We start from the raw sequence: 26,224 nt of genomic DNA, 5'->3' as shown, positions 1-26,224 counted from the left end.
TCCCTCCTGCCAGTAGGCCGGCGCTGTGCCACACGAACCGTCCGGACCGCCGAGCGTGAGGAAGAACCTGCATTTTGCCTTTCAAGAATAATCACAGGTCGCCCCACCCAGGCTTCCACACTGTCCGTCATCCCTGCTTTTTTCGTTCGAGTGCTCTTTCGCGATGAAAGGTGTCGTTGGGTTGTTCGAACATATTTGCAGCTTTTTTATATCGAACTATTTGTAAAGTAGTCCCCTCGTTTTGTTTCCCACGTGAGATTTTTGTCTGTCGGTCCGGTTAGTACAGCAGCTAACGCAAAATGGCCAGTGCCTCACAATTTTACCTGCAACTATAAAATGCTCGCCGGGTATGGGCTTCTGTGTCATTAAATTAAGGCAACGCCAGTGTCATACCGCATCCGCCTCTTTATGCCTCGTTATACTGCATGAAAATCGTGTAATCTTCCTTTTAATTAATTTTAAAATTTAAAAGACAATTATTTGGTTTGTAATCATGGTAAGATCTGCGCCTTGTAAAACCGATGCCAGTATTTTTCCCAATGCTGTGATAAAGATGTAGTCAGTTTTTGCAATACTGAGGAAGGGGTTTTTTCTATTGTCTGAGTCCTGCAAACACAGCGGTCTTCAGTTCGAATTACGGGGGGGTTCTGGTTTTACATAAACTGCTTCTCAACGCGATCACGTTACTCACAACATTATAGAATAATAATAATAAAAAAAACACTAATGCAACTACATTTTAATTTACACTACTTGATATTTTACTATTTATTTTTTTTTTTCTTTTTTTTGCAAACGACTTTTATCAATCTATAAATATAAAATTAATACCCTTCGCTAATATTTATTCATGTGTGACATGAACTATAGTAAATGGATTCAAGTGAGGTGTTAAATCGTTAGTATTATGTGATTAAAGAATAGTCCTAAGTCGCCAAAAAAATTATATGAAATGATATATTGTAAATATTAGATATATATTTTTTTTGTGTGTCACCTAGTCCCTGTTTTTTTATATTAATTGTATTTTCCTTTTTTCACTTTGTCCCCTCAGTAAACGTATTTACATTTTACATTTGACATTTTCATTATTGTTTTTTTCTTTAATAATATAAAAATGTCCTTAAAGTTGAAAAAAATAAGAATAACTTTTTATTATTTTAACCACCTCTCCCCTTGTGCAATACAAGTATGCCAAAAATAGCCTATTTGGGATCGTCATGTTTGTTACACGTTTGCAACAAAACCTGTTTTTGGAGGGAAAACGGTATGAAGTGTCAACGTCAAGTGCTTAATGTCAACATAATGGTCCTGTACTTCTTCATCTCAAACCCTTTTTTTCTCCGTCTCATGGCTGTTGTTTTCAGATTCTCAGCACACGTGAACTGAAGATGTGGTCCACTTGAATAACGCCTGAAGTTGTGAAGCGAGAAGCTGCAACGTGATGGGAGGTTGAAGAAATAAAAAGAAGAACCGAGAGCGCCTCTGCCCAACGCAGCAACCCATCCACCCAAACTGTGGACGGTCAGACCGACCACGAGGGTCCCTCAATAAGAAGTTGCACTTAACCAGAGAAAAGCGCCGTACACACACCAATGCCATTCCATCTAATAAAGGTGGACTTCTTATTCCTCCTCGACAACAGTCCATAAAGACCAAGGTGGTGGAAGCAAACTGGGGTCGACCAAAGAAGATATAAAAATGCCTGGACAGCCCGAGAAAGAATCCCGCTCACCCCCAGCCTGCCAGTCAGAAAATCAGAGCAGACTTCCACAGGATGAAGGTTCACAGCCGCAAGCCGGAGACCTGGTCAAGCCGCTCGTGGACAGAAGACCACTCATTCAGCTTGCCCGTCGCCGACGGATCCAATGGCTAAAAGAGGCAGAGGAAGACCACCAACGCAGGTCACCGCATAACAAGTTTCACTGACCAAAGACAACAAAATCTACCCCGATTGTTGAAGACAAAACGTGGCCGACCTACAAAAGATAAAACTTGCCCGGTAAGGCCAAGACATGATCCCGGCTCGCACGCCTGAGGAGGAATCCAGAGAGACTTCACACGATGAGTTTTATCAGCCGCAAGCGGGAGAACCTGTCAAAGAGCCGACTGTCTTGGGGAAACCACTTCACGCATTCCTCCCGTCGGCTCGAAGGTCCGCGCGTAGGTAAAAAAAAGCCAGAGGAAGACCACGCACTGAGACGGCGCCAAATCAGGTTCACAAAGCGGCGGAGGCCAAAGAAGCTGGGCGTCGAACATCAGTGTTGGATGCTGCCCCCCAGTGTCCCTCCACGAAGAGAGGGAGGCCGCGGTCCTCCGGTTGAAGAAAAAAGAGGGGGTCCGGCCCCGCAAGTTTTCCACCCCCCCACCAAGGTGGTTCATAAGCGGAGACAGTCAAAGCCACCCGTGGAAGACCAAGCAATATCCCGATAATCGAAGGTCCCAAGGTAAAAAGGGGTAGAGGAAGACACAAGTATGGCGCTAAATCTAGTCTCTGCAATAAGTGGCAGAGAACAAACTACGCTAGCGTTGAAATCAGACTTGCATGTCGCCACGCTTGTCCTCCTCCTCACTAAAGAAGAGGGAGGTCACGTCAATTGTCCTTTGTTTTAACTGGATAAGGTAGAGACACTCTGACAATTGCAAATTGTGTTGTGGGAAAGAGGGGAATATAAAATGCTGAAAAAATCATATTAACAAAATAACATTTATTTTGAGGTTGATAATTAGGACGAATTAATGTATTACCAAACCTCATGTTTGCTCCCTGTATTCTGGGCGTTGAAGGAAGTTTCCCAGCTCTCGATACAAATCTCCTCTATAATTAGGTAAGTTTAAGCACCCATCCGAGACTATAGACTAGTTACTTTTTACGTTATGCTATCTGTGAGAATCCAGTGTGCTTTTCTACTCTGATTGTGCTTGGAGGGACTTACTGTCTTACAAAGGATACAAGTTTAGTCACAAACGGTATATTTGATTAGAATAATCAGCCAATTGTACATTCCCTATCAAGCTTCAATCATCCATAAGCATTTATGAATGGGGTTAAGCATCCACTAAAGAGCCAAGCAACTGATATATGGCCTCTGTCTTATTATTTATCAAATTGTGAGAACTTTTTTTTGCGTTCTGTCTTTTTTTTTTTTTATATAAAATACTTTACTGCATTTAAGTTGGCTCTTCCTCTCACTTCGGTATTCAAGCCTATTATTCAGAAATATTTCTTACCTTTAAAAAATAATACTTTAATCTCTCTTTCTGCGCATCAAATTTAAATGAACAGCATACGTACACCAGAGATAAGTCGTAATTTCTTTATTAGTAATTTCCCTAATAATTGCTTTTGAGTTCAAGGGTATTCTCTGAGTCATTTTCCCCTTGGTACACTGGTAAGGATTCTTGTAAATGTTTACCGTCTATACAATATATTGGAATATTGGCTCATATTTTTTAAGTGATCCTGTACCGAGAAACCGGATTTTCTCTTTCAGTGCATAACGTTAAAAGCAAAACCCATTGATAGAGCCTACATATAGCAATCTCGTAATTATGGATGTTGTGTTTACTTATTTGGACATACAGAGAAAGATGTCACAGAGTTATTTACATCAAGTTTATCTGGTATACGTAAGCATGTGTACTCACATGTTACTACATTAGAAACCTAAAGTCCGATCCAACCTGTTAAAGTTATTAGATAAAACATCAGACTTTGGGGTGAAAGTGGTTATTAATTCTTGTAGTTGAGATTCTATTTCTATATATAGTATATAGATTATATATATATCTCTACTATACTAAATATAGATATCTTGGCCCTGGAGCAATTGTATTTTTAAACCTAATAAACTGGAGCATGTAAACTTTACACAGACTATAGACCTAGAATGCTGGGTGAGTTTTACACACCCGATTTTTACAACTTCCCAATCGACTCGACTCAAAATGAAATAAACCTACAAGTATAGGGAACAAACCTACTTTGTCTTTATAATTGGCTTATTCTTCCCAGTTGCATTGATCGATACTATTAATTATACTTGAATAGAATAATGTATCAATTAAACAATGTGCTCTAAGTAGGCCATTTTAATTTTGGTTGAGGTACGGTACCTTTCCCTGTGATAAGTTAATAAAAACGAAAGTAAATGGACAGTAGTGCTGTCCGATTTTTAGTTGTAACAAGAAAACATACACCTCAATACTATAAATAATCAATTCTTAAACCATAATTTCACAGGTCATTTTGCTTATATAATCTTAATTTGCATAAACTTAAAACTCCTCTAAGACATTATATATGACGACATAGCCTTCATAAAGAATTACAACATGGCAATCGGTTTTCTTTATTTTTATTTATGCTTTTATAGAATTTTCTTAATGGTGGGAAACTCAGAAAAAGCTAGGGATTAATATAATATATTATTTTGCTGAAATATAGTGGAAATTAACAATATTATATAATACATAAGACATATTACCTCTACACTATCTTATAATCATTATATATAGATAGTATATATATTTCCAGGTCAGTAATTATCGTAGAATAATGCTCTTATTAACTGTTATACAACCCCTTCCTGAAGGTCTGAAGCTGCCTTTGTTCTTTCTTCCTCTTCAACCAAATACCAAACTGCCTCTCCCGTTCCGAGATCCCCCCCCCAAAGTACTCAGTCAGACCGGATTTTGAGCAAAGTCACACGCGCAAAATGATTGAAAATGCAGAACGCGGTTTCTGAAATTGGCGTAAAAAGGGCCGGGCAGTGCTTACGTTTTTTTTATTTTTTTTTTATTGTTGAACATTGATGTGTGCAGAGACAGATGTAGGTGTCCGCAGGCCATCTTAGTTTTGTAATTCTGGAGCAGACCCCTAGTGGCCATTTTTAACATTTGTTTTTTATATAGAGATGCCCCGTGGTCTTTAAATAATGGTTAAAAAAAAAAAAACAATGAAGGTAATTTATACTGACTGCGTCTTAATCCATTGTTTACAACTTTTTAGAATGTTCAAATTCCTATTTTAAGCGAACCTCATAAGTGTAATTTTTTTCTGTCACTATTGTTGTTCTTCAAGCTATACAGTGATACAGCTTACGTTATTCGAACGTCTCTTGACACGTTCACAATTCACCTAATACACACCATAACTACTTTTGTTTGTCTTTAATTTCACCCATAATCCTTTTCATTCCTCAGCGTTTCGCTCACTCCTCCACAGGAGGCGGCGCTGCGCTGTGCCACGAGCCCGTCGACGCCCGAGAGGAGATCCGAGGAAGAACTGGCATTGCCTTTCAAATAATCACAGTCCCCGCCCGCCCAGCTGTCCGATGCTTGTTTTGCATCGAAAATATTATCCGAATGCATGGAAAAAGAATCATCTCTGCTGTTGTGAAAGCGCTTTGCGAGTAAGGTTTTGCGTTGTGTTTTTCGAATTTTGTCCGCTTTTTAGTATCGACACGGATGACAAGTATTTTTTTTTGTTCCTTTTTTTCTCTTTTTCCATTGAAAAGTTTGGTCTTCGTCGGGTTATGCAGGCAGCTAACAAAAAATCGCCAGTGCCTCACATTTTACCTGCAACTAATAAAAGCTCGCGGGCTTCACTGTACATGATGGGCATGCCCAGTCGACCAGCATCCGCTCTCTTTTATGCCTGTTATACTGCCTGAAATCGCTCGTAATTTTTTAATTATTTTGACGAATTTTGCGTTATTGCTTTATAAAAAATTAAACACAAGTAGAATATTGTCGCAATATTTTGTAATCTGTAAGATCTTCGCGGTTTTTAAAAAAACGCTGCAGTTTTTTTCATGCTGTGATAAAGATGTCCATTTGCACCCGTTGAGCATGCATGAAGTAGACTAGCAGCGTGCTCCAACTCTCTCTAGCCCGATTCGTTTTTGTGTTGTCAATACTGAGATGGGATTTTCTATTGTCTTGAGTCTGCCAAACAGCGCTTCAGTCGATTCGGTCTCTTTTAAAATATAATGGCTTACAAAATCATATATTTAAAAAAATAAAAAACACACCAATGCCACATCATATTTCCACTCCATTTTTTAGGAAAATATTTTTTATATTTAATTATTCGTTTAAATATGCAAATATTATGGTACGGATTTTAGCGCTTTCTTTCTCAGCCAAAAACATCATTTAATTCAGTTACATCATTTTAATTGTTTACTTCCATATGTATTATTATTATTATTATTATTATTATTATTTTACTACGTTTTTTTTTTATTCTTTGATTTTTTTTTTTAAAAACTAATATCAACACCCCTAATAGTTTAGCATAATTATATCCGTTGTGTATGAACTGTATAAATGGATTCAGTGAAGTTGTTGAATCATTATATAATTAAACAATAGTTCTATATATATAGGAACAAAGAGAGAGCGAGAAATAGAGCGAAAATGGTAAATAAAGAGAGATGGAGTTCTGTTTTATATTAATTTATTTGACGGGTTTCAATAAATAGGTTCTATTTGCTTTTCCTTTTCATTGTACCTTTTTTGTTTGGCTGTGCATTAAACGTTCTGTATATTTATTTATTTACATTTTATTGAGCATTTCCCAAACTATGTAAATTTTAGTGTTTTTTTTTTTTTTTTCAAGAATATAAAATAAAGTGCAAGGTACGCAAACAGTTTTGCTAGTTCTGTACGTTTGTGCAAAAAAATATGTTTTGTGGGAAAATACTGGTTTTGGAGGGAAAACTAAATGAGTTATCTATTCAAGTACTTAACTCAAAACACGTGGGCTTGCTCTAATTGTTTTTTTCTATTCTGTCTGTTTTCTTTTTTAATTTATTATAAAAAAAAAACACTTTTCTACGTGGTGTACTATGTTAAGTTAACTGAAACTTGTCATAGCACTTGTGTAATCTTTGCTCTATTGGTGATTTTGATTCATTCTCCTCTGTAAGTTGCTTTGGATAAAAGTGTCTGCTAAATGACTAAATGTCAATGTAAATAATGTCTATGTGGTCTTCATTCTCAAACCTTTTTCTCTCCGTCTCTCATCTTGTTGTTTTCAGATTCTCAGCACCCAACTGAAGAGTGTGGCACTGATACGCCTGAAGTTGTGAGTTGTGAGCGAGAAGCTGCAACGTGATGGAGGTTGAGAATAAAGAAGGAACCGAGAGCCCTCTGCCCAACGGCAGCACCCATCCACCCAAACGTGGACGAGGCAGACCACGCGGGGTCCCCTCAATACGAAGTTCACTACCGAGAAAAGCGCCGACACAATAATGCCAGGCCATCTAAAAAAAGGTGGACTTCTTTTCTCCTGACACAGTCATAAAGACCCAAGGTGAAGAAACGTTGGTTCGACCCAAGAAGATAAAAATGCCTGGCAGGACCGAGGAAAGATCCCGCTCACGCCTGAGGAAGAATCAGAGAGACTTCACAGGATTGAGTTTTACAGCGCAAGCGGAGACTGTCAAAGCCGCTCGGAAGACCACGCATTCATCCCGTCGCTGAAGGATCCAAAGTAAAAAGAGGCAGAGGAAGACCACGCAAGTACGGTGCCAAATCCGGTTCACAAAGCGGTGGAGTTGAAATCAGTCTTGATGCCTCCAACGGTTCTTCTCCACGAAAGAGAGGGGAGGCCGGCGGGCTCGTTGAGAGAAGAGGGGGTCGGCCCGCATTGTCTACCAAGGTTGCCCAAGATTACCAAGGCCCAGCAGATGGAACCCCAAAAAGGGAGAGGTCGCCTCCAGGCTCTCCAACAAGGTGAAGAAGATTCAGCGGGCTGACGGATCTCCTCGAAAGAGAGGCCGGCCCCCCCCAGGCTCTGGCACCCAACTGAAGGTCATTCAACAAACCCAGACGGAACTCCTTCTGCAAAGAGAGGCCGACCCTCCAGGTTCTGGCAAAAAAGGTCAAGATTGTCCCAAAAAAAGAAGGAGACACTCACCCGCAAGAGAGGGCCGACCTCCAGGGTACCGGAAAAGTCAAGGTGGCAGTCCGCAGGAAGGTGGAGAGACCGGGAGGTGAGAACCGCAGATGGCGCCCCTCCACGTCGTCGAAGAGAGGACGTCCAAGCAAAGTCAGACTCGCAGTCCCGTGCTCGCAAAAACTCCCCACGGCAATCAGCGGAGGAAGCACGGGAGGGAGACCGATGCAACCTCTCCCAAACATATCCCGCACCTCTGATGATTCGTCGCAAAATCCAAACGTGATGATGAAAAAGACACCAGGGCGAGCGAGAACGACGCAGACCCAGAAGACAAAAGAAGATGACGAAGAGTGACACGCCATGTGAATTCGTTCAAAGTCAACAAACACCAGCGAGAACGAGGATGGTGGGCAAATTCAAAAAAAAAAGAAATGAACAGATAAGGGGCTTCGTTGAAAATATTGTGGTGGGTATAATTTTTCGTTTTAAGGGTTTTAATAGGCTATGTCGATAATGTTTTTGCAATTTTTTTTTTTTTAATCTAAAAAGTGTGCTTTTAGTGGATGTTGCCTGCCATGCCAGACTGTATTTTTTTCTCTTTCTCTGTTTTTAATTTTGAAAGCTCATTAACCGAAATGTTTGCTCACAGTCTGATTGAGCACAATTTGTTTTTGTTTTTTTTTGCATGGGGGAAAAAAAAAATTGTTTTGCATAATAATTTGAAAGCAATGCCAAACTCGACGGGACAAGTATGTAGCCTGGTAAAAATCAATGGGATCCAAAAAAGATGATGCACAATTAACGGTTCCATTGAAAACGTTACCATGCTAAGCACACCTTATGTTACCAATGGCTTGTGCCAACAATTCTTCAGAGCAACTACCAAACCAGACTCTTTCAGGATGTAGTGTGCTCCCTCATACCTGTGCAGTAGTCCGTGTGCACAGGATTTGAAAGTACTGGAGGGCCTAATTTTTAAAATTTTTAAATTGCCCAGACGTTACTGATTTTTTAGTTCGATTGTAGTAGTGGCTGTGAAAATCTGCAGCTTTTTCGAGGGATGATGGTTAAGTGGCATCTTTGCTGTAGTTTATATTTCTTTTAATCATTGTCGGTTCATTCATACTTGTCAACTCTGTAAAATCAGTCCCATCCCACGGAGTTCATGTTTATAGTGAAACGGTCTTATTGTTATGCTTCTGTATCATCAGATCTTTTGTCTGATAGTTCGGTCATATATAGGTGTTTGAGTGTATTAGTTTACGCGACAACCCCTCATTTTTTGCTTAAAATATTGTGATTACTTCGTTTTAAAGACATGCTGTTGTTTTTCAAAATGTGAATACATACAAAACTCTGCTTTGACAGTAGGCTCACGGATCCTGGTTTTTATTTTTCATATCATTATGGCTCTTTTATATACGTTTCTTGTGCTCCTGTCTTTTTTGAACTTTTTTGTTGGTAAACGTTTTTTGTTTTCCCCCCTCCTTGAATTTTTGCTTAGTTTGTGTTAAAAGCGTAGACCTCTCTTGCTATAAACCGCTAGATTTGTCCTCGCTTAATTTCATGTATGATTAGCAGTAGATGCTGAAAACAGATGTTTTAGTGGAGACCTTGCAATCTAGAAATGTTTCTTTCATGTTATAAACAGTAGTATGTTCACAACTCACTGATTTGAGATTGTTCGATAAGACATTAGTGCTTTCATGTACACGCTTTTTAATTAGGTTGCTCCCCCCTCCTGTTTGTGCTGTAGTATGAAAAGATTTCTTTCTGTAATCCCGCTTGTATGATTCATTTCACTTTGCTGATTTGGCATGAGCATGTTGCCTGAGGTAATAATAAACAATTAAATCATACCATATTCACCAAGTCTTATTCCTGCTCTTCATTTATAACAGGTGCATGTGCATGTGAACTGTTCCAACTCTCTTTTCAGAGGTAACTTTGCTTCCGTTTCCATTCCCCAAGAAAAAACTACATCAGGAGGAGCGAGGAAGTAACAGGCATCAGCACGTTTACCAATTGGACTATCAGCAACATGGTGGGCAAGCAGACATGCTTTAAAAATGAATCCACGAGGTTAGCAGCTTGGCTCCACAATGTTTCAGGGACAGGAGCTGTTATTTTAATGCATCTCTGCAGTGTGCATAATTATACAAATGAATAGGTTGCATAAAACACAATGTAGCTCAGGTTTTTATTTGACTTTTTTTTTTTTTACAATGGGAATAATGTTCAACTGCCCTCCATTAGGTTTGCAGTTTGGGTAATTGCTGAATGTAGGGGATATTATTCACAACATTGATGATCTTGCATTGAATTCACATCAACAAGAGCAAAAATTTTCATAGTTTAGGTGCGGACAATATGCCTTAAACCAAAAATTGTTCCAGGTTAAACCTACAATCACTATAATGAAAGGTTGTTAAAGTGCCCAGTGTAATTATTACCACAAACCCATGACAGAGGTGACAATCCTGAACCATTGTCTGGTCTCCAGTGCTGATTGAGGTAGCCTGCTCCCACCATGAACCCCAGGTATTGACAAATACTATTAAACTATATACACTTTATTATTTCTCCTCATGTTTGCATTATCAAGGCAGTAGTTACTGCAACCCGCAGGACATCCATGTGGCCAGTAAAGTCAAGGGTGCATAGTGATCATGGAGCTGAATTTCACCATTGATTTTACAGTTTTTAATAATCACATTTAATTTGCTATAAATAAATCTAAATAAAACAGCATATTGTGACACACTTGTCACAATAATCTTGAACATACCGACTAATAAAAAATTCTACTTTAAAATATTTTATAGTGTGATTACGCTGTAATGTAGATTTTTATTTTACACCACACTTTACCATAAGTTACTTTTTTCCATCCCGTTTTTTCTCCAGCTCAGGGGCTGATCTTCTGGCGACATAATGTCAAAGACGTAAAATCAAACAGCAAAATTGATAATTTTGTGATCAGAGATTCCCCTCAAGTTGATTGCAGATGCTTTAAAACATACTACAATCTTTCTCTTATACTTTTTAAACAGTTTAACTATTCAAATGATTTATAAAAACTGCGCCAGTCCTGTTTTACAGTATTGATATATTGTAGATGGAATTAATCATCATAAATCCAAAGTCAAAGATTTTAAGACATTTAATTCACATAGTCTGTACAACTCTAAAAACCATTTTAAGAAGTGAAAAGTTGGCTCTAGGGAGGTCTATATGTGGAGGAGGGTTTTAAACAATTGTTAAAAAAATTCCTGGAATTTCTCATTGCAGGTTGCACTTTGTAATTACTCTAAGGATAGGACAACAGCTGTTGTTTCTGGTAAAACTAGTACCACTGTGGCTTTTATGCCTAACTGCATGACTTGATCCGAAACTCAAATTTCCATTTTCCCTCTTTAGTTATTCATGGGTTCATTCTGGACAGGGCTCCAAATCTACAGTATTGCCTCACCCATTCATGTCTTATATTTTTGGCCTGAAAAAGGGCCAACACCATCTCCACATCTAACACTATAAGTACGATTATTCCTAACCGAAGGAGTTTTTGAGTAAGCTCGGGCACTGTTGCAAAGCAATCAAGAGAGGTCCAAAAGAAATGCAGTGACAGGACAAAGGGAGGGGAGAGGCACTGCGTCAATGCCTGCAAACCCACACACTGTGGATTCAATGAAAGGCATTGGTGGGGAGAGAAGGAGGGATGGAGTTCACACAAAAGCCAGAGTCTCCTGTCCTTGTGCGTCCCATGAGAGGCTCCGTAGTAGAAGTACACTGTCCGTAAAAGGATCAAAAAAAAAGAGACATAAATCATTGCCAATTGATTAGTCCATGCTGAGTCAGGATTAAATTGAGCTTTGTATATTGATGCATATACTAACTAGACCTTAACTTATCTTTGATAAAAAGGCAGCTGATCTTTTATTAGCGTTTAAGTGCAGCTGCAACTAAGATTGTTTTGCTACCTAATAATTACCGGTTGCTTTATATGTGGCCAATTGGGCAAAACATCTACGGTGGGAGTAAAAAACTAAATACTAAAAAACATCTGTTGTTACAAGTTATGATTTACAAGTTGTAAATTAATGTGAGTTTCTACTCAACTTGGAAAACGATGCCCACCAAGATAACCCAAAATAATCCCTATGATCATCATCTGGTGAAAGAAAAAGAAAAGAAAGAAAAAATCCATAAACCATAAAGCTAATGAAAACAATTTCTGTATGAGATAATAAAGATTGCATGAACAAACTACAATACATTCTTAACTGCTAATTTCTTCTTTATAATGATAACAGAGATGGCTTTTCTAGATCTCATATTATAGTACATGGAATATTTATACTTTTCACTTGTCATTTGTCACACCGCAGGGGACTATCTAAAATGAAGACATAAAAATCGGACCCAAAAAAGAAATCCAGCAGTACGAATTTAAAGAAATGCAAATAAAGAAAGAGAATAAGCCAGGGACAGAATGAGAGCGGCTTAAAAATTGGGATGTTTCAATAAAAGAAATATACATGGAATAAGAAAGAGATATGGAAAACATGGGAATGAGGCAGGAGGAGCTAAATGGACACAGAGGGCAAAGGGAATGATTTTAGAGCGGGTTACATCCAAAATCACATCTGGGTTGTTAATCCAGAAATGTACTGTAATCCAGAATTGGGACTAGAATTAGACAGCCACCCTCCCCCATTCACGCTCAGAGATTGCGATTTGGACGGGCAGATGTTCGGCCATCTGGGGCGGGTCGATGGGGGCCGTTGGTGAGGGAGTAATAAATTATGCTGTCTGGAGGGGAGGAGAATGAGGGGGATCTTTATAAATCTACACAGAGGCGGATGGACTGACAGATAGCTGGATCGGAGAGATAAAAATGTGGAGGCTGTCGCAGGGTGCAGATGCACCAGTGCATTGCACCATCTCAAGTGCCGCTTGTCTTTCAATGCAAGACATTTTGGGAATCACAATTAAAATCTATATATGAATTCCTCATTTATTATTTCAAATGAAACTATGTATGTGTATCCATGCCATGCTCTAAAAAAGTCCCTTGTATTAATAGGTGATCAATGCCAAATTACTATTGGGCAATTAGAAAGTAAAACGATGATGATGGTAACGGCACGTTTCAGGAGTAGCTGGACCTCACTCTGTCACTAGCAGCACCTAAGCTTGCGTCACAACTGCAACTTGCCTAATATATCTCAAACGCTACGCCCAGCCGCTGTGACTTATGGGGCCGGACTGCATTCATGTTATATATCCAAATGAGAATGCTTCTGCTTTAGTGTTGAGTTCAGCTGTGCCCCATGAGCCATCTTTTCTGCTGGCTTATATAGAAACACACAAAGGAGGCACTATACTGTAGAAAATGATTTTTCAAGTTTATTAGGAGTTACGTTGAATAAAAAAAATGCTATGATGTTCTGTCATGTTTAATCCAATGCTACGTTGCCAAATTTTTTGTAATCAATGCGTGAAATGCACTAGGCAATTTAGTGTATTCATTGATACATTTATATATTTAACAATTATCTATACTAATTATCTATATTGAGGACTAATTCAATAATTTTTGATTTTTGAATCTTTCTTTTTGGAGTAATTTAATATATAGGTGTCTCTAAAATCTAAAGCCAACAGGTTGTGTCCCCTTAACGAATTTCTGTTTAAAAAAAAAATACTCCATCAAACTATTCTTATGTAAATGAATTGTTGACAGTTGACATACATAATAAGGTTTTGACAGCTGATTTACATTAGCGATGACGAATTACATTACTGGAATTAGGTGAGAAGTGTATTTAGTGATTTCTATTTTAACAGTGAAAGTAAATATGTATTCTTAAAAGAATGTGAAAATAAAATAGGACTCTAGATGTACAATAAAACCGAACCCGGCATATAATTCAAAGCCGCACCTTAAATATTCTTCCACCAGTACTTGTTTTCAGTAACTTTCGCAGCACTGCTCTCAAACTGCGATGCTCCGGCCTGCAGCGCATATGCTACGGTCGTCCAGTTCTGATAGCTTCGTGATCTCTTTTGCCAGAACCTTGTCACACATTCACACGCCTGATATCAAACCACCTGAACAACATATGCAAAATTAACAGACACAGCAACCTAAGCATCTACGATAATCCGCAACATATACATAATCATTGCATTTGCATCAGCAAGATTCAATGTGAAACTAAAAAGACAATTTTTTTTTAAAAGAAATTATGGTAATATCATCATAGACACGTACCAATGGACAGCAATAATTAGGATGAATAATGATATATAAAAATGACTCGTACCTCACAATTTGACTGCATGAAAATTTGATGGTCCAAGAATGTATATCTTAAGAGTGCATCTAGCTTTGATAAAATTTTAGTCTGCCCCCTTTAATCTAGCTTACTTCCTCACTGTATAATTAACATTTTTACTTAACATATGTCACAACCAATACCAATAGCATAAACCCCCCCCCCCCCCCCCCCCCCCCCAAACTTGAAAAAGGTGCAGCCTTATGTAGATTAGTATGGCTTGCGTGAAACCTAGGCCTGTACTCAAAGTTTCAAGGTAAAGCTCTCTTCTCTCTCAATTGTATTCATAATAAAACTTTTTTTTTTAAATTTCTACCTTTTATATGTTTTTTTGAAATCAAGATTTCACCTAGTCCAGATTGTTTACAGCATAGTTTCTGGAGTTCATATTGGTAGGGTTGTTACCTCATCCATTGGGCCTTGTGTCTGTTGGAGACGACGACGGTGCCTGCTGAGGTTGGGAGTTGTTGGTTGGGTTGGACCCCCCTCACCCTCTGGGGCTCCTGGGTCTCCAGAGCTTGCATTGGCGTCTGGGGCCAGACCTGAGGGAAATAAGGGACCAGGGGTTGGGAAGGCACATTTTTTGGGCCTGTGAGGTTTCCTTTGCAAACCACTGGCTCTGCATAGGCTCAAGCAGGACACAGTGAGAATGTTCAGCCCCTCTAAACAAAATATTACATCATACATAATTTTACATTAAACTCCTAGGATAATAGCACAACAATGTTTTTTGACATGAATAAATTAGGAGAATGGCGTCTGGTGCAATTATAAGCTCATTAAATAAGACATTGTAAATGAAAGTTGCCATTAAAAGTTAGTTTTTCTTTATATTATACACAATTACCATTACATTCACATTAAACGGACCATTTACAGTGTTGCAAGTGTGCCAAATTAAAAAGTTGTGGAGAGTGTGCTAAGGTTCGAAAGGCTTCCAGAAAGCAGATGCTGCTGTGATAACTGTCACGTGGGCACCAAAAGTCAATCTGGGTTGAGCGAGACGAGCATTAACGGCATGGGGCGCGAAAATTACTGAAGGGCATCCAATTAAGTGCAGGTAAATTTTGTGTATGTAGGACCATGATTTAATACGTCTCTCGATGCAGTTTCCCCTAAACTCCGATAGATGGAGCAGGGCACTAAAGTCGATTTTTGATGTATCAGCTTAAAACCTGAGAGATTTTGCGGTGCTGTTAACGAACTCTCTTGTAAATAACCTTAGGCTTTTGCTAAATATAATACATAGAGCAGAATAAATTGCGTTTTAATGACCCAACTGGTATATCAAAACATATCAGGCATAAAAAGTGGTTTAAATACAAAAACTCAATACATAGGCTACTGAATGATTAAGAGATTTTTCTTTACACTATAGCATTTTGTTGAAATAGTGGAAATGTACTCACATTTTGCTGGCAGGTGCTTAATAAAAACCGTCGTCACCAAGGATGCAGAGAGAGAGAGAGGAGGAGAGAGGAGGAGAGAGAGATAGAGAGAGAGAGAGAGAGAGAGAGGGAGAGAGAGAGAATTACTTATTTTAATGGCGATAATTAATATACACAAGAGAAAGAAAAAAGAAAAAAAAATCTCAATTTCTCATAATAAACTCTACACAATTGCAGTATATAATATTCCCCTGATGATGGAGGTCTAGACCGCGTCATCACAAAAAGTGCTGCATTACCGAAAGAGCGTCAGGCGACTAAAGCCTCGAAACACAAATCCAGGCTTCCGAAGAGCTTCCTTCAGTTTCAAACCGGATGCGACTATATTCCTCCTGAGAGCACGTACATGGGAAAAAAAATATATATACGCAGTCAAGTGATGACTTAAGGAAAATGACAGGCTTCAACTTTGTTAGGCTGTTGGAAATAGCAGTAAACCAAGAGACTTAGCAGATAAACGCTTCTCTAGAACGGATTAAAACGACCTGGACGAATAAAAACGAATAGTCCTCCCGTCTCTTGCGTGATAAGTGTATGTATGCCTGAGTGAGAGGAGAAGGGGGGGGGGACGGGAGAGAGAGAAAGATCACGAACATTTCAGTGACTCTCTCTCTCTCTTCAACACACACACACACACCTCCCGCCCCCCGCGGTAAACGTTAAACGGGACAGCACTGCGGTGGTTGAGCATAATGTAGCCACACTTCCAACCCCCCTCACAGGCCTGGGATTTTAACTGTAAGAAAGGAGGAGACGCACAAAAAATGGGGTCTATGCTTTAGAAACAGGCCACCATCATCTCAGAAGTGATGCACTGAAAGCATTCTGCTTGCATGTATGCATGACGTCTGCACAGCTCAAAAACAACTTTCAAGGGAATGTGCAATGTGCAGGGGATTCGTTTATGGATGTGGTTAATGCAAGTGGCATGCAAATCCTTCTGAGCTGTGATGTGAAATCGTTATCTTAAATGCAATATGCCTAAATAATCCAAACTAAATGGTAAAAACTCTTAGGCAGACATTATAGGTTAGCACGTAGTGTTTCGGCTGCATGAGCCTCAAAGGAAGCAGTGCAGCCAATAACAAAGCTCAGCAAAGTGCTACAGACAGTTCGGTCGCTGTGGTAACAGCATCACTTGTAATGACTGCTGAGCTCACAGCAGCAATCAATGAGTTGAAATATTCGGCCCTGTGCCCAAACCATGGCCAAAGAAGCTGACCCATAATGGCCAAAACTGTGACTCAGACAATCAACAAAATTTAATGAGGTGGAAACAGATTCTAGAACATTCAAGGAAGTGCGGTTTTTTGCCGGTATAGTGGATGAATCATTCTGTCAGCAAATCAAAAAATTTTCATATGAGAGGTTTAGGTTGAATGTCTAATTTCCTGGATTTAAGATTCTGTAACCTAATGAAACTGAAGAAAGCTTTCAAAAATATTTATCAGCTTTAAATTATAAAAAAACATTTTCACAATATTACGTTTTTTTTTTTTTATAAAAAAAAGTCACTATTTTGATGTAAAAGTGTATAGTTAACAAGTGCAAATAAATTTAATGTTAAATTAAGATAATGTGTTTAAAATAAGTATATATGAAAAAAATAAATATAAAGGACTTCCATTTTTTTTTTTTTTTCAGAAATGTATGTAAAACTACAAATTACTGAAAAACATTCTTCAGTTAATACAAGGTTTATAATTAATAAGTGTAGAGTAAGAAAACATACTCCATACAAATAAGATTACTAAAATAATTTATTTTCAGCTTGTCCATAATAAACTGTACAGTTTTTCATTTTCTGGTTCGAGACCATCATGTTCAAGTTTCATTGATTCTAGATATCAGATATCAAGAATCAGAACAATTTCATATTTGTAATAAATAGCAGTCTATTGCACAAAAACATTCCTTAACCAGCGGCAGAGTTTAGAAGCCCCTTTTCTAACATTGCCTCACAGAACCAACAAAATTTTGATCAGCAACTTTTTTCGCTGTGGTTTGAGGAATACAATATCCCAATTCACAATCTCGTCATAACACAATGATAAAACATCATTTTTAAACATTCATTAAATTACAGGTTCTCCTTTTATATTAACCACTTCATTTAACATCATATTACAAACTAAGACTTTGGACCATTTGAGCTCATGACCTTAGATTGTAAATAAATGGCACAATATCACGTTTTTCTCGTAGACTGCAGATCACAAAGACCTGCTTACATTCATGTTAACCAAAGCTACACTGCTGCATGAGTTGGCATGAGCAATGTACTGTAGGCTATGACGTTGAACAATCATCACAGACGAAGCTCTGTTGGTTCCATGGTTTACATCTACAATTAAGACATATCTGACAACTAGTCTATATGAATGCTGCTAATGAGAGTTTAAGCAGAAGAAGCACATTATTAGCGATTATTATGAAGGTTGTTGAAGCAGGACAATGTTGGTGCCAGTTAAACGTCCTAATGCAAGTGCCTGTCAAGTATAACACTATAACCTTTCGAAAACCAGCCAGTCCAGACTTTTTAAAATCTCCCAAGAACCTTGACATACAAATATGTTAGTTGAGCTTTTCCTTTACAGTTGGTTTTGCCCAGTACATTATCCGGTAAAAGCACTGCCATAAAAATTATAAAGAACAACACAAAACACAATGATAAAGCAAACAAAAGACAGAAATAATCCAGCAAACTACCTGACTCAGACACTTAGATCTGTTATAGCGAATGTTATAAAGTTTCAGTCAATACAGTGATTGTTGGGATTACAAAATTTTTTTACAAGGAGCAAAACCAGTTGTGTAAGTCCTTCAATCTAAACTGAAACGAACTGCTCTTTCGGACTTGAATTGCTTTAGATAAAATTGTAAAATAATAGAGAATCCCTTTTATTCCCAAATAAATAATTTTCAAACAGCTAAAATTAAATAGAATAACTAGCTTAGGAGAAGTTCAGCGTTGCAGAGTGGAATACATCGCCCCTCGGCAGCACTTAACATGTTCAGTCATCACTTGATTCATAAGTGCATAAATGACTCTCATATTGAACTTTTTTGGACCTAACTACACCGATTTGGTTTGGCTTTTGATTTTACATGACGTCACTTGCCATTTCTGTTTTTTGTTTTTTGAGCCAGATGCACTTTAAGAATGACCCTCAAAGAGTGGAATTTTAATGCAATTCACTTGAGCTTCTGTATTTGATTAATGTTAATGTACCTAAATGGCTAAAGACATTGACTGAGTACTAAGCGTCAAAGGCAGGTTACAGTGCATAATGACACAACACTTAAAGATTTAGGACATCTTTCAACCAAGAAAATCACAACTAATCAAGGACAATGATTAGTCATTGGTCCTTCCGGCACAACCCACAGGCCCCAGAATCACAGAATAAATAAGAAAATGAAAGCAGACCCCACACACTTCACTTCAGTGTGCACTTCACGCCAAAGTGTGAGACACTTAAATAGCTGGTCCCAAAATTCTCTCCACTCTAGAGCATGCAAAAAGTTTGACTGCAGACCTATTTTAATATATCACTTATCATATCACTGGGACTGATCATACAACTGCTAAGTGCTTGTGTCAAAAATTAATAACTTGCACTGAGTAATTAGAGTATACAAGGTTTTAAAAAATAACAAACCAAAACCTAATGTTGTGGTTAACGTGTGTACAATTTTTTGTTAGGAAAAAACAAAACACAACAACCTGTCAAGTGCCGTTATGTTTGTTATAACAATATATATATATATATATATATATATTAGTAATATTATATCAGTGCTCAGAATATATATGAGAGTAATAGTAGAATAAAATAAGGAGGGAAGTAATAGAAACTAGCAATTCACAAATTTTCAAGTTTTTTAGTTATTTAGTAAAGATTAAACATATCGGTTGGAATCATGAGATGAGGAAAAGGTGTTTTAGTAAAACTGGCAATGAAATAGCCAAAAAGGGTATTAAAAACAAGGTTCATGGTTTTCTTTCTCATTCAAATGTTTGCAACAAAAGTTTTTTCCCCCCAACCATACTACCACATGCCAGTTTCTTTGGTTGGAAACCATTTTACAGGAAATTGCACGCATATGTGATCATAAAGTGGGGCCTTCGTAACCCGAACATATTCGTTGAAAGTTCGCAGGTAAATACCTTCCTTAAATGACAAATTACAGTGTTCAAAAGCTACTGCAAAACAGGAATGACCCTGGTGTTTATCTGCATAGAATAAATAAAATTATGTAATCTAGAAAGAGTGATATCACATTCAGCCTCATAATTTTATTTAATATAATGCTACATGCTGGAAGTGCAAATAATGGATCTTTTTGACTATTAACGGTGTATTCCAACAGAGGGCACTAGTGAAACCACACATGGTTACTTGCCTTTCAGAAGGTAACTATAACCCTTTTACTGAGGATTCTTGATGCAGCATCACAGTCTCTGTTATGAAATGATAACCACCATACGTTTATAATTGCAGCTATTTCTGTGGTGCTGGAGGGATATAAATGCTCCTAAGTCTTTTTCCATGTGTGGTCCGGGACAGCAGAGTTCGACTGCAAGTCATGATACGGTTCATTGCTGTCAGAATTTGCCGCAGTTGCTTTTTTCCTCTCCTTCTCTGATTCTCTCCCTCCTCCACAGCAACCGAAACAAGAAGAGGGGATTTTCTGTGAAAGAAGGGAGATGTAATGAGTGACCACAGAGGGTGTGTTCCATTCGAAATAAAATGTTATTTCCCTCTCCACATAAGAACAAAAGGGTGAATGGTCAAAAAAAACCATTAAGAATGACTTTATTTCATTTTTACTTTTGTTATCCAAACCTTGCCACTGTACAATCACCCCTTCAGTTGCGCAAATTTAAAATCTTTACCATCATTTTGCACTAATAAACACTTTTAGAGTGCAAAAAAAAAAAACTCTCTCTCTCACAACACACACACTGACCCTGACCACAAAACTAGTCATAGTCGCTGGGGTTATCTGTAGCAATAGCCAAAAAAACATTGTATGGCAAAATTATAGATTTTTTGTGCCAAAAATCATTAGTATATTATAAGATCATTTCCATGAAGATTTTTGTAAATTTCCTCCCTAAATATATCAACTAAATTTTTGATTAGTAATGCATCGCAAGGATTTCATTGGATACATTTAAAGCAATTTCTAATATTCGATTTTGCAACCCTCAGATTCAGATTTTCCAAAGTGTATCTCGACCAAATATTGTCCTAGCCTAATAAAAACCATACATCAATGGAAAGCTTAAATTTATTCAATTTCAGATGATGTATACATCTCAATTTTGAAAACTGACACTTAGACTGGTTTTTTGGGGTCCGGGGTCATGTCAAATATATATATATATAAATATATATATATTATCCTTATAAATTATATTATTTTATGATTATATATATATATATATATATATATATAATATATATATTATTTTGTGTGTGTTTTGTTTGTTTTGCATTCTAAAAGTGAATATAATAATATAAATATAATATATATATTTTATATATATATATATATATAATAACAACACTATATATATATAAAATATTAAATGCACTTTAACTGAAAAAAAATGAATCAAATAAACTGAAAAATTAATCAAACTAATTTTAAATTTTAAATTAAGAAATTCATCCTGTTAAAAATGTTTCAAATAAAGCATATGCTTTTATTATTTTTTTAACCCTTGTTTATCTGAAAAAGTTTTTTAAAGTTTTTTTTATTAATTTTTTTTATTATGTTTAATTCACATTACATTTGGTGAAATCTATGATGATTGGTAGGGGATGAGAGTTTCCCTGATGAAACACAAATTCGGGAGAAAAGCCCATTAATTGAGCACACAAAACATTCAAAACCAAAAAAGCCTTTTTAGTACTTATTTAGATCACTTTCGACCCGACTACATGACTATCATGATTATCCTCTTGTGTGTTGTGTGTGTGTGTTGTACCTTCTCCACTCTGAGTGATTTAAACGTCTGCAGTTCCATCTGAACATCCAGGGCCCCTTTTCATGCTGCACATCTCCATATACTCATGCAAATGCCTGTTCTATCCACTTAGCAGTTGCCAACTCCAACACATACAAACACAAACTTTAAAAAGATCACGCAAAATTGCCAAAAATTCTCAAAGTTTTTGGCCTTGCTTGATAAAAAAAAAACTATTTTGTGTTTGGTAGAGAAAAAAAAACATCATTAGATGTAACTTTTACCTCAATTTGTCAATGGTGTCTTGATATTCCTTTTCACGGAGTTGAAAGGGGCTCTGTCCTTTATTTACTTCTCTATGGACTCCTCCTGCTGGTGAGACAAAGAAAAACTGTTTGAGATGTCTTGTAGCTCTTTTTCTACATGATGGAAATATTGTGCAGAGAGTGAGAGACATTCAGATAAAAATATCAATTCAATTAAATCGCAACTCAGTGTTTTTTTTCCCCCTTCGTTTGCCCTTTATAGCAAAACTGATGAGACAACAAACCCACTAAACTGTAATAGGTGTAGCATGAGCGCTTTTATATTATGCTTGGTGACAGGGCTTTTTTTTTCTGTCGGCTCAAAAGATTGGGGTAAGAAAACCCAAAAAATAGTAAAAAAATAAAGCAAATCAAATTAAAAAAAGGAGATGGAATAATGTACAGCAACACCAGAAGATAAAAAATGCTTTTAACTACAATACTGTAGTTATTTTTCTTAAAGCAACCCCGAAGAGATTTAATGACTTGGGGTTTTAAAAAATAAATGTTATTAAAATTCAATTTTTATATGGGTATGACTGTATGTTTTGCAAATATAAATGCATGTTTGTTTTTTTTCAGGTTTAACTGGATCCATTTTATACATAAATTCATCATGCCAATTTAATTTCCCAAAATCCATCACTGGGCGTAATCAATAAAAGACAAACGGTTTCCTCCTTACTTTCAACACACTGAAGGTGTATCCTGAAGAATCTTCCCAGAGTAATGAGTTTCCCTGGGCCCTTCCTATCGCGAAGACTATGTCAAGCAGCCATCCTCAAACTCACACCTCCCACGCCTTCCAGCAGTATAAAAAAACAAACAGTCATTATCTTAACAATTAGAAACAGTCTGTATTCAACCCACTCAGCAGTGGTGTGGATCTTCAACAGGGGAATACAAACCAGAATGCATCAACACCATCGTTTTAATATTAGATTTATTTACTTTAGAAATACTATTTATTTATTTAGTCACTGTGCTTATCATCTTTACATAGTCTGAGAAGTCATTTGTGTATGTTTTTGAGTAAAACGGATTAACTCAGCACTCATCATTCCACAGCATTCTTTGACATTTCATGTAGTTACTGCCTGGTGGTTGAGCATTCTCTTGCATCTCCTCATTGATCACGATTGGATAGCGAGCAACAAGCCCACCCCTCCCTTATTCTCCACTCTCCTCACTTTTCTGAGAGATGCTTACTGGTTCATCGCTTTCATGCTCCCCCTGACTGTCTGTGCCGCTTTGGTGTTTTGAGGACTCAGTAGTGGTTAACGGAGGTGTGCCTATTTACAGTAAAATTTTAAAAAAAGGGGGTAAAATGAATAAAATTTCTGAAACAATATATAGTCTTCAGTGTCACAAGGATCCTTCTAGAAAACAGTCTAATATTGATTTATTTGAAGTCAAGTTGCTTTTGTAACGCTTATGAATGTCTTTACTTCACTGGTTATACTGATTTATAACAAAATAATACTCTTAGTTGATGCAAATCTTTTGACCCAACGGTAAAGTATTGAATAGTGAAATAAATTATATGTGTAACTCTGGACTACAAAAAACCAGCCATAAGTAAATGCACGGGTATATTTGTAGTAATACAAATAACATACTGTATGAAATAAATGGGCAGCCTACTATTCTTTATGCTAAAAATCATTGGGATATTAAATAAAGAACATGTTCCTATGAAGATATTGTGTAAATTTGAACCGAATATATATCAAAAGTTTCATTTTTACTAGTATGCATTACAAAACTATATTTGGACAAGTGATTTTCTATATTTTGATTTTTTTCACCGTGGTCAGATTCCAGATTTTATAATAGTTATATCTCAGCCAACATTGTCCCATACTAACAAAACCATATATCAATGCAAAGCTTATTTATTATTGTATAAATCACATTTTCAAAAAAAACTGACCCTTATGACTGGTCTTGTGGTCCAGGTCACATATAAAAATAAAAATCTGGTCTAAAATATGAAAAAATAAATAAATGAAAACCTTATAAGACTTTGAGAAAGGCAGGAAGCTATGAATGGTTAACAAACACACAGAAAATAAGACTTTCCTGTTTCTAATATATTTCTTGTAACACACATTCAAACGCCGATGATGAAAGACAAGCCTGGAAGATCTGAATCATGTCTTCACAATTTCTCTGTTGGGCTACATCACACAGACGAGCTGTGATGTCAATCCTGCGACAGATGTCCATGTCACTTTCATGGCCTTCTCCTGAATCTTACTGTCCAAATCAGAGTGAATCTACAGGAGAGAGGATGTGAAAGAGAGTGGAAAGAAAGTGAAACAGAGGATCAATTACTCTGCTAAGCCATCGTGGGAATCATTTGACTGAAATAAACAATATTAGTTAAATTAGGTATTTTTCAGGTCAGGTCAAATGAATGTTGTCATTAACTCACATTGCTCATGAGACCTTTAAACAGAACCAGCTCTGCTTTAAGCTGCTTAACCCTCAGAGTAAGTTCATCCGAACACCTCGCTCTCCTGCAGGTCCTGAAACACACACACACACACACACACACACCATCAGATGCAGTGTAGAAAGTGGAAAACATCTTAAATTAGTCTTATTCAAATTAATTTAAATATTAAATTGATTGGGTTTACCTCTTCAAGCTCTGCAACTTTTTCCTGTAGATCCACCGCATTGTGTATTCCTCTTCCCATCTAGAATAAATAATAAAACCAGAATCTCTAATTGTTCACCATTTCAATGTCTTTATCTGTTGAATACCTTGGCGTTGATCATTCATGAGACTATTAAAAAAAACAGACTGTAATGAATTGTACTATGACTTATTATTATAATATCAACACATAAAAATAAAAAATATAATACATTATTTATTTTTATAAAACTAAATTTTTAAAGGGGAAATGTGTCATTTCTGTGCCACTAGCATAACAAACAGAATTAACCTTAATGAGGGTAAATGCCATATTATTTTAATGTCCATTCAGTGGGGCTGTACTGTTGTATACTTTGGCTTTGATCATTTAAGAAAATATTAAAAAACTGATTGTAATGCTTCCTAACAATGGCTTATATACACTTTATATTTAGATTTATATGTAGGCATTTGACAAATAAATGTAATTTTAATAATTTATATATTAATAATAGATAAATAAACATATACATTGTGTACACTTGTACTCATTGTGTACTCTTGTACACAGTCCTACAATACTTGGGTAACTTTGCATAAAAACTTATAAATATATCATTAAATTAAATTTAGGAATAAATCATGTATTTGTAAAAAAAAAAAAAAAAAAAAAAAAAAAAAATTCTGTACAGCATTACTAAAGTAAACATGAAACTCGACACTTCCACACGTTATAAAAATGCAACCACCAGCTAAGAGTGAGTGAATCTCAGCTAAAAATAGAATCCGTCATGTAACATGATCTAACACTTTGGGCTGGTAGTACTCTACTCATGTAGCAATCATCCTTTATTTATTTTTGCAGAAAGCATTATGTAATGTGTCACTAGACTGAAAGCATAGGAGACGCACACTACAGCCTGAGACAGGAAGTGCAGGACTGTGTCACATTCACGCTCCTTCCATTTTGGGCCATTACTGCAGTATCACTGCAGGTGTTAGAGCAGGTGATTTATGTTAGTGTAACACTCAGATAACATCCACATAACCTTCTTCTTAACACACCAGTGACTATACAGACAGCTGAATCAGCGATAACACAGACCAGGTGCCATTGCATCACATATACAAAACATACAGAAAACATACAACCGAGGGCTTTTTTCAGAAATAAACCTGACTGTTGACATAAAAAGTGCTATTTTGGCTGGGATTCAGTGGCTTTGGCAGCTGGCAATAGTCTGGGGAGTCTGAACGGGAAGGTAACGAGAGAGAATTGTTGAATTGCTCTCTATGGCATCCTGGCAGTAGCACCACTCAGTTCAGTACTGCATTGCAGATGCTGAGGCACAGAGGGGAGGCGGCTGAAGTTGGAATGAAATAGATGGAGAGATGAAGAGAGAGATTCATTAGGAGGAGGGGTTATACGGGGTATTAACATAACTTTGTGTTATTTTACTCATTAGTCATGTATTCTTCTAAAACCATGCAGAAAGTATGATTAATGCTAATACTTATTCATATGTGGTAATATCAATGCATTAAATGAATACCTATTAAATAACATGATATATGTAAAATAAAAAGTCATTTA

At 37.0% G+C, this 26,224-nt stretch overlaps 2 protein-coding genes and 1 pseudogene across 2 annotated transcripts in view; all 3 read left to right on the top strand.

The window, feature by feature from the left end:
- LOC122144679 (histone-lysine N-methyltransferase 2B-like) overlaps window positions 1-26,224 on the top strand; it is a 170,766-nt gene that overhangs the window by 62,679 nt on the left and 81,863 nt on the right. The window lies entirely within an intron of this gene.
- Window positions 5,398-26,224, top strand: part of LOC109085862 (chromosomal protein D1-like) — a 166,714-nt gene continuing 145,887 nt past the window's right edge. Inside the window, exon 1 of the mRNA XM_042755811.1 lies at window positions 5,398-5,419. The gene's annotated coding sequence lies outside the window, so the exon portion shown is untranslated. The remainder of the gene's footprint in view (window positions 5,420-26,224) is intronic.
- On the top strand, window positions 7,103-8,263 carry LOC122144680 (annotated as a pseudogene).

Source organism: Cyprinus carpio, unplaced genomic scaffold (assembly GCF_018340385.1).
Source record: "Cyprinus carpio isolate SPL01 unplaced genomic scaffold, ASM1834038v1 S000006749, whole genome shotgun sequence".
Classification (NCBI taxonomy): Eukaryota; Metazoa; Chordata; class Actinopteri; order Cypriniformes; family Cyprinidae; genus Cyprinus; species Cyprinus carpio.
This window is presented reverse-complemented; position numbering and strand designations above follow the sequence as displayed.